The following is a 13,726-nucleotide window of genomic DNA, read 5'->3' as shown; positions in this document are numbered from 1 at the left end:
ATTAAGGCTGAAGTGATGGGGCGACATACTTATCACATGTTCCTCGATCATAGATCGCTCCTCGTACTGCCTTGTAAGCAGCAGATCAAACAGGTTTCAGACCTAATCCGCGAGTGGTATGGTGGACCATTATTATTACTATTATTTACATTCGAACAGAACCACTGTTTACTACGAGTTAATAATCAACATATTTTCCATTTTTATATATTTATGTCTGCCATCAGCTCTTCAGCTCATCACTCATGGTCTTCTTCCGGTCTTCTCTTTTGAGTTCTTCTACCATCTTAAAACGTCAGTAGTTTTTCACCATTCGTATAAATTCATTCCTATTCGTTGTTTTCTGCTCTGAGATACCGATGTCTTTATGTTCTTTATCACATCCTTGGAACCATCCTAATCTTTTTTGCCTTTGGCCCTATGAAATTCCACCATATTCTCTTTGTTACACGATCATCGGCCATTCTGAAGATATGCCCATAGACCAACATCCGTTTCTTTTCAATCGATGATTGTACTGATCCTACCTTTCTACACTATTCCCCTTTTCATCTCAAACATATGTGCCCATTAATTCATCTGTTGACTAAAATCTTCTTTAGTGTCCTGTGTTCTTTTTTGACAAACATATCAACTGGACTCACTCTATTCATAGTCACTCTCCGAAGTATAAAATCTTTCTGGTTTCGGAACCATACCAAAGCGTCGTAACATGGCTCCAATGCCCGGCGACTTCTTACCATAGATATTTTTCGCCACAGGGTACGCTCTCTCCAATTTTCAGATCTTCAGGTTGATCGCCTCCTGTTCTAAGCCATACTGTTGAATTACCTCACCTGTGTATCTAAATTTCGTCACGTGATTAATCGTCCTCCTGTTTGAAATCATCCATTCTGGTCCAACGCTCATGTCTGTCATGCATTTACTCTGTCCAAAGAAGACTTACAATCCTAATTTCTCACCTATCTCTGTCAATCGATCAATTATTACTTTATGATTGTTCAGTTAGTATTGTTGACACAAATGGCTAAATCATCCGGAAAGGCTGAGCAATCAATGTACACACGTCTCTGTTCTGAATCGCTCTTCATCCCTCTTCCTTGGTGCAGTGGTCCTCAATTCTCGAATAACCTCTCCCAAAAAGCAATTAAAAACGAGGGGAGTCAGTCCATTACCTAGTCTGAAGGCAGTTTTGATTTCTACATCTACATCTACATTTATACTCCGCAAGCCACCCAAAGGTGTGTGGCGGAGGGCCACAGTCATTACCTCCCTTTTCTGTTCCAGTCGCGTATGGTTGGTTTGTTTTTGAGGAAGGAGACCAGACAGCAATGTCATCGGTCTCATCGGATTAGGGAAGGACGGGGAAGGAAGTCGGCCGTGCCCTTTGAAAGGAACCATCCCGGCATTTGCCTGGAGCGATTTAGGGAAATCACGGAAAACCTAAATCGGGATGGCCGGACGCGGGATTGAACCGTCGTCCTCCCGAATGCGAGTCCAGTGTCTAACCACTGCGCCACATCGCTCAGTCGCGTATGGTTCGCGGGAAGAACGCCTGTCTGAAAGACTGCGTGCGCACTCGAATCTCTCTAATTTTACATTCGTGATCTCCTCGGGAGGTATAAGTAGGGGTAAGCAATATATTCGATACCCCATCCAGAAACGCACCCTCTCGAAACATGGCGAGCAAGCTACACCGCGATGCAGAGCGCATCTCTTGCCACTTCAGTTTGCTAAACATCTCCGTAACGCTATCACCGTTACCAAATAATCCTGTGACGAAACGCACCGCTCTTTTTTGGATCTTCTCTATCTCCTCCGTCAACCCGATCTGGTAGGGATCCCACACTGATGAGCAATACTCAAGTATAGGTCGAACGAGTGTTTTGTAAGCCACCTCCTTTGTTGATGGACTACGTTTTCTAAGCACTCTCCCAATGAATCTCAACCTGGTACCCGCCTTACCAACGATTAATTTTATATGATCATTCCACTTCAAATCATTCCGCACGCATACTCCCAGATATTTTACAGAAGTAACTGCTACTAGTGTTTGTTACGTTATCATATAATCATACAATAAAGGATCCTTCTTTCTGTGTATTCGCAATATATTACATTTGTCTATGTTAAGGGTCAGTTGCCACTCCCTGCACCAAGTACCTATCCGTTGCAGATCTTCCTGCATTTCGCTACAATTTTCTAATGCTGCAACTTCCCTGTATACTACAGCATCATCCGCGAAAAGCCGCATGGAACTTCCGACACTATCTACTAGGTCATTTATGTACACTCCTGGAAATGGAAAAAAGAACACTTTGACACCGGTGTGTCAGACCCACCATACTTGCTCCGGACACTGCGAGAGGGCTGTACAAGCAATGATCACACGCACGGCACAGCGGACACACCAGGAACCGCGGTGTTGGCCGTCGAATGGCGCTAGCTGCGCAGCATTTGTGCACCGCCGCCGTCAGTGTCAGCCAGTTTGCCGTGGCATACGGAGCTCCATCGCAGTCTTTAACACTGGTAGCATGCCGCGACAGCGTGGACGTGAACCGTATGTGCAGTTGACGGACTTTGAGCGAGGGCGTATAGTGGGCATGCGGGAGGCCGGGTGGACGTACCGCCGAAATGCTCAACACGTGGGGCGTGAGGTCTCCACAGTACATCGATGTTGTCGCCAGTGGTCGGCGGAAGGTGCACGTGCCCGTCGACCTGGGACCGGACCGCAGCGACGCACGGATGCACGCCAAGGCCGTAGGATCCTACGCAGTGCCGTACGGGACCGCACCGCCACTTCCCAGCAAATTAGGGACACTGTTGCTCCTGGGGTATCGGCGAGGACCATTCGCAACCGTCTCCATGAAGCTGGGCTACGGTCCCGCACACCGTTAGGCCGTCTTCCGCTCACGCCCCAACATCGTGCAGCCCGCCTCCAGTGGTGTCGCGACAGGCGTGAATGGAGGGACGAATGGAGACGTGCCGTCTTCAGCGATGATAATCGCTTCTGCCTTGGTGCCAATGATGGTCGTATGCGTGTTTGGCGCCGTGCAGGTGAGCGCCACAATCAGGACTGCATACGACCGAGGCACACAGGGCCAACACCCGGCATCATGGTGTGGGGAGCGATCTCCTACACTGGCCGTACACCACTGGTGATCGTCGAGGGGACACTGAATAGTGCACGGTACATCCAAACCGTCATCGAACCCATCGTTCTACCATTCCTAGACCGGCAAGGGAACTTGCTGTTCCAACAGGACAATGCACGTCCGCATGTATCCCGTGCCACCCAACGTGCTCTAGAAGGTGTAAGTCAACTACCCTGGCCAGCAAGATCTCCGGATCTGTCCCCCATTGAGCATGTTTGGGACTGGATGAAGCGTCGTCTCACGCGGTCTGCACGTCCAGCACGAACGCTGGTCCAACTGAGGCGCCAGGTGGAAATGGAATGGCAAGCCGTTCCACAGGACTACATCCAGCATCTCTACGATCGTCTCCATGGGAGAATAGCAGCCTGCAATGCTGCGAAAGGTGGATATACACTGTACTAGTGCCGACATTGTGCATGCTCTGTTGCCTGTGTCTATGTGCCTGTGGTTCTGTCAGTGTGATCATGTGATGTATCTGACCCCAGGAATGTGTCAATAAAGTTTCCCCTTCCTGGGACAATGAATTCACGGTGTTCTTATTTCAATTTCCAGGAGTGTATATTGTGAAAAGCAATGGTCCCATAACACTCCCCTGTGGCACGCCAGAGGTTACTTTAACGTCTGTAGACGTCTCTCCATTGATAACAACATGCTGTGTTCTGTTTGCTAAAAACTCTTCAATCCAGACACACAGCTGGTCTGATATTCTGTAGGCTCTTACTTTTTTTATCAGGCGGCAGTGCGGAACTGTATCGAACGCCTTCCGGAAGTCAAGGAAAATAGCATCTACCTGGGAGCCTGTATCTAATATTGCTGGGTCTTATGCACAAATGAGGCGAGTTGGGTCTCACACGATCGCTGTTTCCGGAATCCATGTTGATTCCTACATAGTAGATTCTGGGTTTCCAAAAACGACATGATGCTCGAGCAAAAAACATGTTCTAAAATTCTACAACAGATCGACGTCAGAGATATCGGTCTATAGTTTTGCGCATATGCTCGACGACCCTTCTTGAAGACTGGGACTACCTGTGCTCTTTTCCAATCATTTGGAACCTTCCGTTCCTCTAGAGATTTGCGGTACACAGCTGTTAGAAGGGGGGGCAAATTCTTTCGCGTAATCTATGTAGAATCGAATTGGTATCATGTCAGGTCCGGTGGACTTTCCTCTGTTGAGTGATTCCAGTTGCTTTTCTATTCCTTGGACACTTATTTCGATGTCAGCCATTTTTTCGTTTGTGCGAGGATTTAGAGAAGGAACTGAGGTGCGGTCTTCCTCCGTGAAACAGCTTTGGAAAAAGGTGTTTAGTATTTCAGCTTTACGCGTGTCATCCTCTGTTTCAATGCCATCATCATCCCGGAGTATCTGGATATACTGTTTCGAGCCACTTACTGATTTAACGTAAGACCAGAACTTCCTAGGATTTTCTGTCAAGTCGGTACATAGAATTTTACTTTCAAATTCACTGAACGCTTCACGCATAGCCCTCCTTACGCTAACTTTGACATCGTTTAGCTTCTGTTTGCCTGAGAGGTTTTGGCTGCGTTTAAACTTGGAGTGAAGCTCTCTTTGCTTTCGCAGTAATTTCTTAACTTTGTTGTTGAACCACGGTGGGTTTTTCCCGTCCCTCACAGTTTTACTCGGCACGTACCTGTCTAAAACGCATTTTACGATTGCCTTGAACTTTTTCCATAAGCACTCTTCATTGTCAGTGTCGGAACAGAAATTTTCGTTTTGATCTGTTAGGTAGTCTGCCTCCCATTACTCTTGCTAAACAGATAAACCTTCCCCCCTTTACTTATATTCCTGTTCACTTCCATATTCAGGGATGCTGCAACGGCCTTATGATCACTGATTCCCTGTTCTGCACTTACAGAGTCGTAAAGTTCGGGTCTGTTTGTTTTCAGTAGGTCCAAGATGTTATCTCCACGAGTCGGTTTTCTGTTTAATTGCTCGAGGTAGTTTTCATATAGTGCACTCAGTATAAAGTCACTCGATGCTCTGTCTCTACCACCCGTCCTAACCATCTGAGTGTCCCAGTCTATATATGGTAAATTGAAATCTCCACCTAAGACTATAACATGCTGAGAAAATTTATGTGAAATGTATACCAAATTTTCTCTCAGTTGTTCTGCCACTAATGCTGCTGAGTCGGGAGGTCGGTAAAAGGAGCCAACTATTAACCTATTCGGTTGTTGAGTGTACCTCCACCCATAATAATTCACAGGAACTATCCACTTCTACGTCACTACAGGATAAACTACTACTAACAGCGACAAACACGCCACCACCGGTTGCATGCAATCTATCCCTTTTTAAACACCGTCTGTGCCTTTGTAAATATATCGGCAGAATTTATCTCTGGCTTCAGCCAGCTTTCTGTACATATAACGACTTCAGCTTCGGTGCTTTCTATCACCGCTTGAGGTTCCGGTACTTTACCAATGCAGCTTCGACAGTTTACAATTACAATACCGATTGATGCTTGGTCCCCGCATGTCCTGACTTTGCCCCGCACCCTTTGACGCTGTTGCCCTTTCTGTACTTGCCTGAGGCCATCTAACCTAAAAACCCGCCCAGTCCACGCCACACAACCCCTGCTACCCGTGTAGCTGCTTGCTGCGTGTAGTGGACTCCTGACCTATCCAGCGGAACCCGAAACCCCACCACCCTATGGCGCAAGTCGAGGAATCTGCAGCCCACACGGTCGGAGAACCGTCTCAGCCTCTGATTCAAACCCTCCACTCGGCTCTGTAAGAAAGGCCCGCAGTCAGTCCTGACGTCGATGCTGCAGATGGTGAGCTCTGATTTCATCCCGCTTGCGAGACTGGCAGTCTTCACCAAATCAGATAGCCGCCGGAAGCCAGAGAGGATTTCCTCCGATCCATAGCGACACACATCATTGGTGCCGACATGAGCGACCATCTGCAGATGGGTCCACCCTGTACCCTTCATGGCCGGCCGGAGTGGCCGCGCGGTTCTGGCGCTGCAGTCTGGAACCGCGCGACCGCTACGGTCGCAGGTTCGAATCCTGCCTCGGGCATGGATGTGTGTGATGTTCTTAGGTTAGTTAGATTTAACTAGTTCTAAGTTCTAGGGGACTAATGACCTCAGCAGTTGAGTCCCATAGTGCTCAGAGACATTTGAACCATTTGTACCCTTCATGGCATCCGGAAGGACCCTCCCCACATCTGGAATGACTCCCCCCGGTATGCACACGGAGTGCACATTGGTTTTCTTCTCCTCTCTTGCTGCCATATCCCTAAGGGGCCCCATTATGCGCCTGACGTTGGAGCTCCCAACTACCAGTAAGCCCACCCTCTGCAACTGCCCGGATCTTGCAGACTGAGGGGCAACCTCTGGAACAGGACAAGCAGCCATGTCCGGCCGAAGATCAGTATCAGCCTGAGACAGAGCCTGAAACCGGTTCGTCCGACAAACTGGAGAGGCCTTCCGTTTAGCCCTCCGGAATGTCTTTCGCCCCCTGCCACACCTCGAGACGACCTCCCGCTCTACCACAGGTGAGGCGTCAGCCTCAATGTGGGCAGTATCCCGGCAGTCACAGCCGTAGTCTGATCGGGGGAAGCGCGGGACGAGCTGGCCGTCCCCGACAAACCCCCATCCGGACCCCCACAGTGATGCCCATTGGCAACAGCCTCAAGCTGTGCGACTGAAGGCAACACTGCCTGAAGCTGGGAGCGAAGGGATGCCAACTCAGCCTGCATCCGAACACAGCAGTTGCAGTCCCTATCCATGCTAAAAACTGTTGGGCAAAGAACGTCTGAACTAATCTACAGAGAGCACAAACAAATAGACACAAGATTTAAACGGTTATTAAAATACAAGATTGCCTAGTAAATGCAGTAATGCTGCTACTTGCGCACTGCTGACACACTGCTCGGCGGCGGAAGGAGACTACACGATTTTACACTATTCAGGTACTAAAACGCGATGGTACAACTCTCAAATACTATAATACGCCAGAAATTTATGAATTAAACAATGCAAGTACCAAAAACACGCAAAAGAAATTAAGAATTAAACTATGTAACAAATAAGTGAGCTAAGAGTATACGACTTGCTGCTGGGAGCTGTTTATCCAACGGCGGCAGGGAGCACACTGGCTGTGACCAACCGACACTGGCTGTTCAAAACAAAAACAGAAGACACACGACTAAGCGAATTTACACTATTCAGGTACTAAAACGCGATGCTACAACTCTCAAATACTATACTACAACTCTCAAATACTACAATACGCCCGAAGTTTCAAAGGGGCCCTGGATCTAGCCAATGAGATTTACTTTTGGCACTGTGTCGGTCAGTTTGTTTTATCAGATCAATTGATGTATCAATCATTCGATTTTTCAGGACATCCAACAATAACTAACAAAGAACTGACTTATTATTATTATTATTATTATTATTATTATTATTATTCGCTAAGCTCTGACTCGTTCGCTGAACCATTCATCTTCAGCGGTTTGCATCTCAGCTGTGTTAAGTACACTCCTGGAAATGGAAAAAAGAACACATTGACACCGGTGTGTCAGACCCACCATACTTGCTCCGGACACTGCGAGAGGGCTGTACAAGCAATGATCACACGCACGGCACAGCGGACACACCAGGAACCGCGGTGTTGGCCGTCGAATGGCGCTAGCTGCGCAGCATTTGTGCACCGCCGCCGTCAGTGTCAGCCAGTTTGCCGTGGCATACGGAGCTCCATCGCAGTCTTTAACACTGGTAGCATGCCGCGACAGCGTGGACGTGAACCGTATGTGCAGTTGACGGACTTTGAGCGAGGGCGTATAGTGGGCATGCGGGAGGCCGGGTGGACGTACCGCCGAATTGCTCAACACGTGGGGCGTGAGGTCTCCACAGTACATCGATGTTGTCGCCAGTGGTCGGCGGAAGGTGCACGTGCCCGTCGACCTGGGACCGGACCGCAGCGACGCACGGATGCACGCCAAGACCGTAGGATCCTACGCAGTGCCGTACGGGACCGCACCGCCACTTCCCAGCAAATTAGGGACACTGTTGCTCCTGGGGTATCGGCGAGGACCATTCGCAACCGTCTCCATGAAGCTGGGCTACGGTCCCGCACACCGTTAGGCCGTCTTCCGCTCACGCCCCAACATCGTGCAGCCCGCCTCCAGTGGTGTCGCGACAGGCGTGAATGGAGGGACGAATGGAGACGTGTCGTCTTCAGCGATGAGAGTCGCTTCTGCCTTGGTGCCAATGATGGTCGTATGCGTGTTTGGCGCCGTGCAGGTGAGCGCCACAATCAGGACTGCATACGACCGAGGCACACAGGGCCAACACCCGGCATCATGGTGTGGGGAGCGATCTCCTACACTGGCCGTACACCACTGGTGATCGTCGAGGGGACACTGAATAGTGCACGGTACATCCAAACCGTCATCGAACCCATCGTTCTACCATTCCTAGACCGGCAAGGGAACTTGCTGTTCCAACAGGACAATGCACGTCCGCATGTATCCCGTGCCACCCAACGTGCTCTAGAAGGTGTAAGTCAACTACCCTGGCCAGCAAGATCTCCGGATCTGTCCCCCATTGAGCATGTTTGGGACTGGATGAAGCGTCGTCTCACGCGGTCTGCACGTCCAGCACGAACGCTGGTCCAACTGAGGCGCCAGGTGGAAATGGCATGGCAAGCCGTTCCACAGGACTACATCCAGCATCTCTACGATCGTCTCCATGGGAGAATAGCAGCCTGCAATGCTGCGAAAGGTGGATATACACTGTACTAGTGCCGACATTGTGCATGCTCTGTTGCCTGTGTCTATGTGCCTGTGGTTCTGTCAGTGTGATCATGTGATGTATCTGACCCCAGGAATGTGTCAATAAAGTTTCCCCTTCCTGGGACAATGAATTCACGGTGTTCTTATTTCAATTTCCAGGAGTGTATAATGTCGGGGAAAGCAAAACTTCATCTTGGTTACTGACGCGCTGATGAATTTTCTTTGATGTCCGCATAATTTTATATGTAGAATTTACTCTCTATGGAAAATCAGAGGGAAAGGAGACAATGATACACTCCTTACGTACAGAAAAGCAGATCCCTGGTGCGTGCGTTTTGAGTTACTGTTTTCAGAAAAATGGGAAGTGCCACTAAAATATGCCTCAGAAAGAATCGCAATGAAACGATAAAAAGCCGTTCTGCCGCCGGTTGACATCAAGGCAGAATTGGAAACCTCGGAGGAACAAAGTCATTAACTGCTTTCTTATGTGTCAGCAGTAGAGTTTGCCCATTGTCCTTCTCAGCAACTGCCAGGAGTGGTATTTTTGAAATCATCAGTTTACTGAGGAGCGGTCACTCTGAGTCATAACCGTCTTTAATACAGTGACATCAGCTCCCACTCTCTCTTCCGACAGGTACGGCTTCATTTAGATCGTTCACACAAAAGAAGTGGACAAATATCGAATTTGGCTCTCAGCACTTGCCGCTTAGAGTCTCCTTGCAGTTTTGCTATTTATTATGACTGTAGCGAGTCAGTACTGGTATGACCGCTGCTAGGGTGGGGGGGGGGGGGGGTTTCATGGTGCTCATGAGCCTTCTTTCGACTCCCACCTGGGGCGTCCTGGGCTCGGATGATGGAGAGGGAGACAGGAGGATCGTTGTACTAGGCTGCAGAGAAAATTCGATTAATTCTCTCAGACTTGAACAATAATTTAAGTGTGCCTTCGTCTCTGGTACGGCATGACATTGTCTCGTAATATTTCCTATCCGCTCTGCAACTGAGACAGGCGTAGCAAACATCCGGCGCCTTACGCAAAGTTCCCGAGAGGTAGCTCTCTGATTCGGCATAGCTGGAATCGGCGGTGGTGACGTTGGGCATCAGTTTGGAGCTGGTGGCCAGATGCGAAGTAGCGAAGACACCTGATGTTGTGGCCGGCGATGTCCTAAGCAGAATGGTAGACATTGCCGCCCAAGGAGGTTAAACTTGGCCTGTGTGCTGTGGCACTGTGTCATAGTTATGGAGTATACTCCCAATCTGTGTCCAATACAGACTGGACACAGCAAATTTACCCATTTGTCCTGAATGATGACGAGATGCTCATGGGGATTTAAATACCACAGTCCAGTGCTGACCATGCGGAAGAGGCCTTGTTGCTGTTTCATGCGGTAGCAGCTCGAACAGAGGCCAGTGACCGAGGTGCGGCTGTTGCTATATGTTGGTGGGTCAAACAGCGAAGCTTCCTGAATGTCAATGTCCCAGGCCAGCGGTGTGGAGGTCATTGTCCAGCGATAGTCAGCACTAAGAACTCGGCGCTCTGTCCATGATATTGGGCACTGGCTGCGGTGTAGACCGCCACACAACCAACAAAGATTGTAATGACGCCTGCGATATAACCCCACCAGTTTATAGAGACGTGGTGTCATAGGTTTCTGGGTGCTGAATACTACCAAAATTAGCGATGCGGTGACAAGACATCGTAAGCAATAATCATACTCTCTCTCCTCTCCCCCTCCCCCCTTCTCACCCATCTTCTCGTTTTCTTTTTTTCTCACTCTTATTTCGTGATTGTTCCCTGCTGCATCTCAAGATCAGAGAGAGGATTTAGCCTCTAGTGTAACGGTACACTGCCCACCACTTCCTGCTCAGTAGATAATGATTATTCCTGTCTTTCCTTAAGTTCTTATCACTGTTACATTTTCCGAGTGACTTCTTCGCTGTGGCAGTACATTCTGAAGGCTCTTCTTGGCATTACGTATTCTTCCTTACTTTCCTGCCCTAATCACATGTCGTCAAGGGATCGGATAATAATCTGGATTTGGTAGTGTTAGTGGTAGGGGGTGGACTGATGCCTTTCCTGTCGCCACCACTCGCCGCTCCCCCTTCCCCACTCATACCATTTATTTGCATTTGTTGTTATCCCATGTGGAAATTTGACAACATTTTTTTTAGATGTCTGCGAATCATGTAGGTGGGTCGTAGGTACCAGCCCGATATTCACGTAGTCGGATGTGAGAAACAGCCTAAACACCACACCCAGACCAGCTCGCACACTGGCTCTTGTCGGTAATCTATTCGGTCTGGAGCCACGGTGACTCGCCGAGTCCTTGGAGCGCAGTGCTAACGCTAGTGGCTACCCAGAGGGTCAGTTCTTGACAACGGGTATGATCATGATTTTCAATATACGTAATTTTAAAGGAAAACGTTATTTGTGTGTTTTATCTGTCCACCCCCTCAGTTTATTAATTAATATTTGGAACACTCTACAGGCAGGGATGATTTCGATAGCCTTAGAACAGCCAAAGCCGAGGTCAAGACTGAAATCAATTTCCCCATGCAAAGAGTACAAGCGGAAAGCTTTCCATAGCCTTAAACACTCCAAACCGAGGTCAAGGCTGAAGTCAGTTTCTGAGGGGGTGTAAAGTGTACGAGCTGGACACTTTTGTCTACCCCATCAAAACGGGAGGACTCGCACACCAGCAAGGCAAGCAACTGGCAGATAGCAAATCACTTCTCCACCCATCCACTGCAAAGTTTGTGTAGTATATGACAGAGTGCAAGCAAGGAATGATCTGTTGTTCCACCACATACATTCCCTCCCTTGAATGGTGCCAAAAGATGCTGCCGTACCTGACGTTGCCATTTCATGGATCAACCATCAGTGTCCAGTGATGTTATTCACTAGAGGTATTTAGATGGGATACATAACCAAGGTAGCATCCATTTGACCTGTTCTTAACGACGGACAGATTGAAGGAGTTTGTAATGTCAGTCACACCATTTTTCCACGAGTGCGAGCTGAAAAGCAACGCATCCAAATTTGTTATGTGAAAACTCTCAAAGCTTTTTAGATAAATCATAAATTGTTATCATTTTACATCTTTATTCTTTGTTAATTCATATTTATTTCGAAGCGTAGCTATCCTGGCGACGAACACGTGTTTCCCGACGAAAAGGCCAGTTTTTTGATACCGTCACTGCAGGATGTTTAACTTTGTTGGCAGAGCCACAATTTCACCTCTGTTCACTATCAAAGCGAAGTCCTCGAAGGCGTTTTTTAAGTTATGGAAACAGATGAAAATCCTATGGAGTGGAGATACGACTGTATGTAGGATGATCGATGACAGTGAAGCTAAAGCGTCGGATTGTTGACTATGTCAAAACACTCGTGTGTGGTCTGACATTTGCCATGCTGAAGCTGAGCAACGAAAAAATCAGTTCTGGGGAAGTTATAGTAGTAGAATTAGTGGATTCAGCAATACAGAAAAAGAACAGAAAATGGTCAAAACTAGGAAGACGTAGAAACCATACTGAAGCTCATTATCTTATTTCAGTTTAGGCTAGTGACAGAAAACAACGTTCTGGTGCAGCACTTTAGGGCTATAGATCCAATTGTTACCATTCCCAGGCATGTACAGTAACAAACAAGAAACTTGTGATTGTATAAGACATGACATTTAGGAAACAGGAACAATAATAAATTGAATATAGGTGAATGTGCATGTAAAAATGACACCGTAGAGGAAGTTAAGATGGCATACACAGAGACACACGTGGTTAGTTGTTGTATAATCCGAGAGGGCGCAGTACATGCTAGGAGTTGTGAAAGAAGATAATATGGGTTTCGTAGGTTGATCTCTATGATGAGTTATGGCGACTTACATACTGAAAGATTCTGCAACTTTCCACTAATTCCTTTCTATATTACATCTCGCTATATCCACATCAACAGTCTGTCCACTGAGTTATGGTAAGTAGCGGAATATGCCTTTGGTACCATTAGCATCCCTCCTACGACCTTCTCTAATTCATATCTCTTCTGCGAAAGGCAAAGGTCCCGAGTTCGAGTCTCGGTGTGGCACCCACTTTTAATCTACCACAAAACTTCCAATCAGCACGATCTACACTGTAGAGTGAAAAATTACTTCTGGAGACATCCTACTCGGCTATGTTTAAGCCATGTCTTCGCAGTACCATTTCTTCTAGGAGTGCTAGTCCTGAAAGTTTCAAGGAGAACGTCTATGAAGTTTGGAATGGTAGTAGGTGAGGTACTGGTGGAAGGAGATCTGTGAGGATAGGTCGTGAGTCTTGCTTGGGTAGCTCACCTGGTAGGGCACTTGCCTGTGAAAGGCTAAGATCACGAGTTCGAGTCTCGGTCCGGCTTGCTGTTTCAATCTGCCAGGAATTTTCAGCAACGGATCTATTCACCTATCCCCTTGCGATACAGTACACTTATATATGTCCAAGGCTAGCTACCAGTCCCCGCAGCAATTATCGATTATAAGCGGGTTCTACATTGTTTCTTTTCAGTATTCAAAGAATGTAACCATCCTGTAGACAACAGAACCATCTGTGAGCAGCATTATGTAGCTTCTAACATTATAACATAGATCATCTATACACAGGGTGTACAAAATGTTTGGGACAAATTTCAGGACTCACTCCACTTGTAAGTAGGCTGTTTAGGTTTTTATGTTAGTAACGTCACGTAGCGCTCTATATGAAAGTCACTGACTGTGCTGTGTGCAGTCTGTGGCTGGTTTGCAAGGTTGGAATTCGCTATTGTAGTGTTGGGCAGTTGGATGTGA

This window comes from Schistocerca nitens, chromosome 4, assembly GCF_023898315.1.
Source record: "Schistocerca nitens isolate TAMUIC-IGC-003100 chromosome 4, iqSchNite1.1, whole genome shotgun sequence".
Taxonomy (NCBI): Eukaryota; Metazoa; Arthropoda; class Insecta; order Orthoptera; family Acrididae; genus Schistocerca; species Schistocerca nitens.
The sequence above is the reverse complement of the archived record's forward strand: the minus strand, read 5'-3'. Positions refer to the sequence as shown.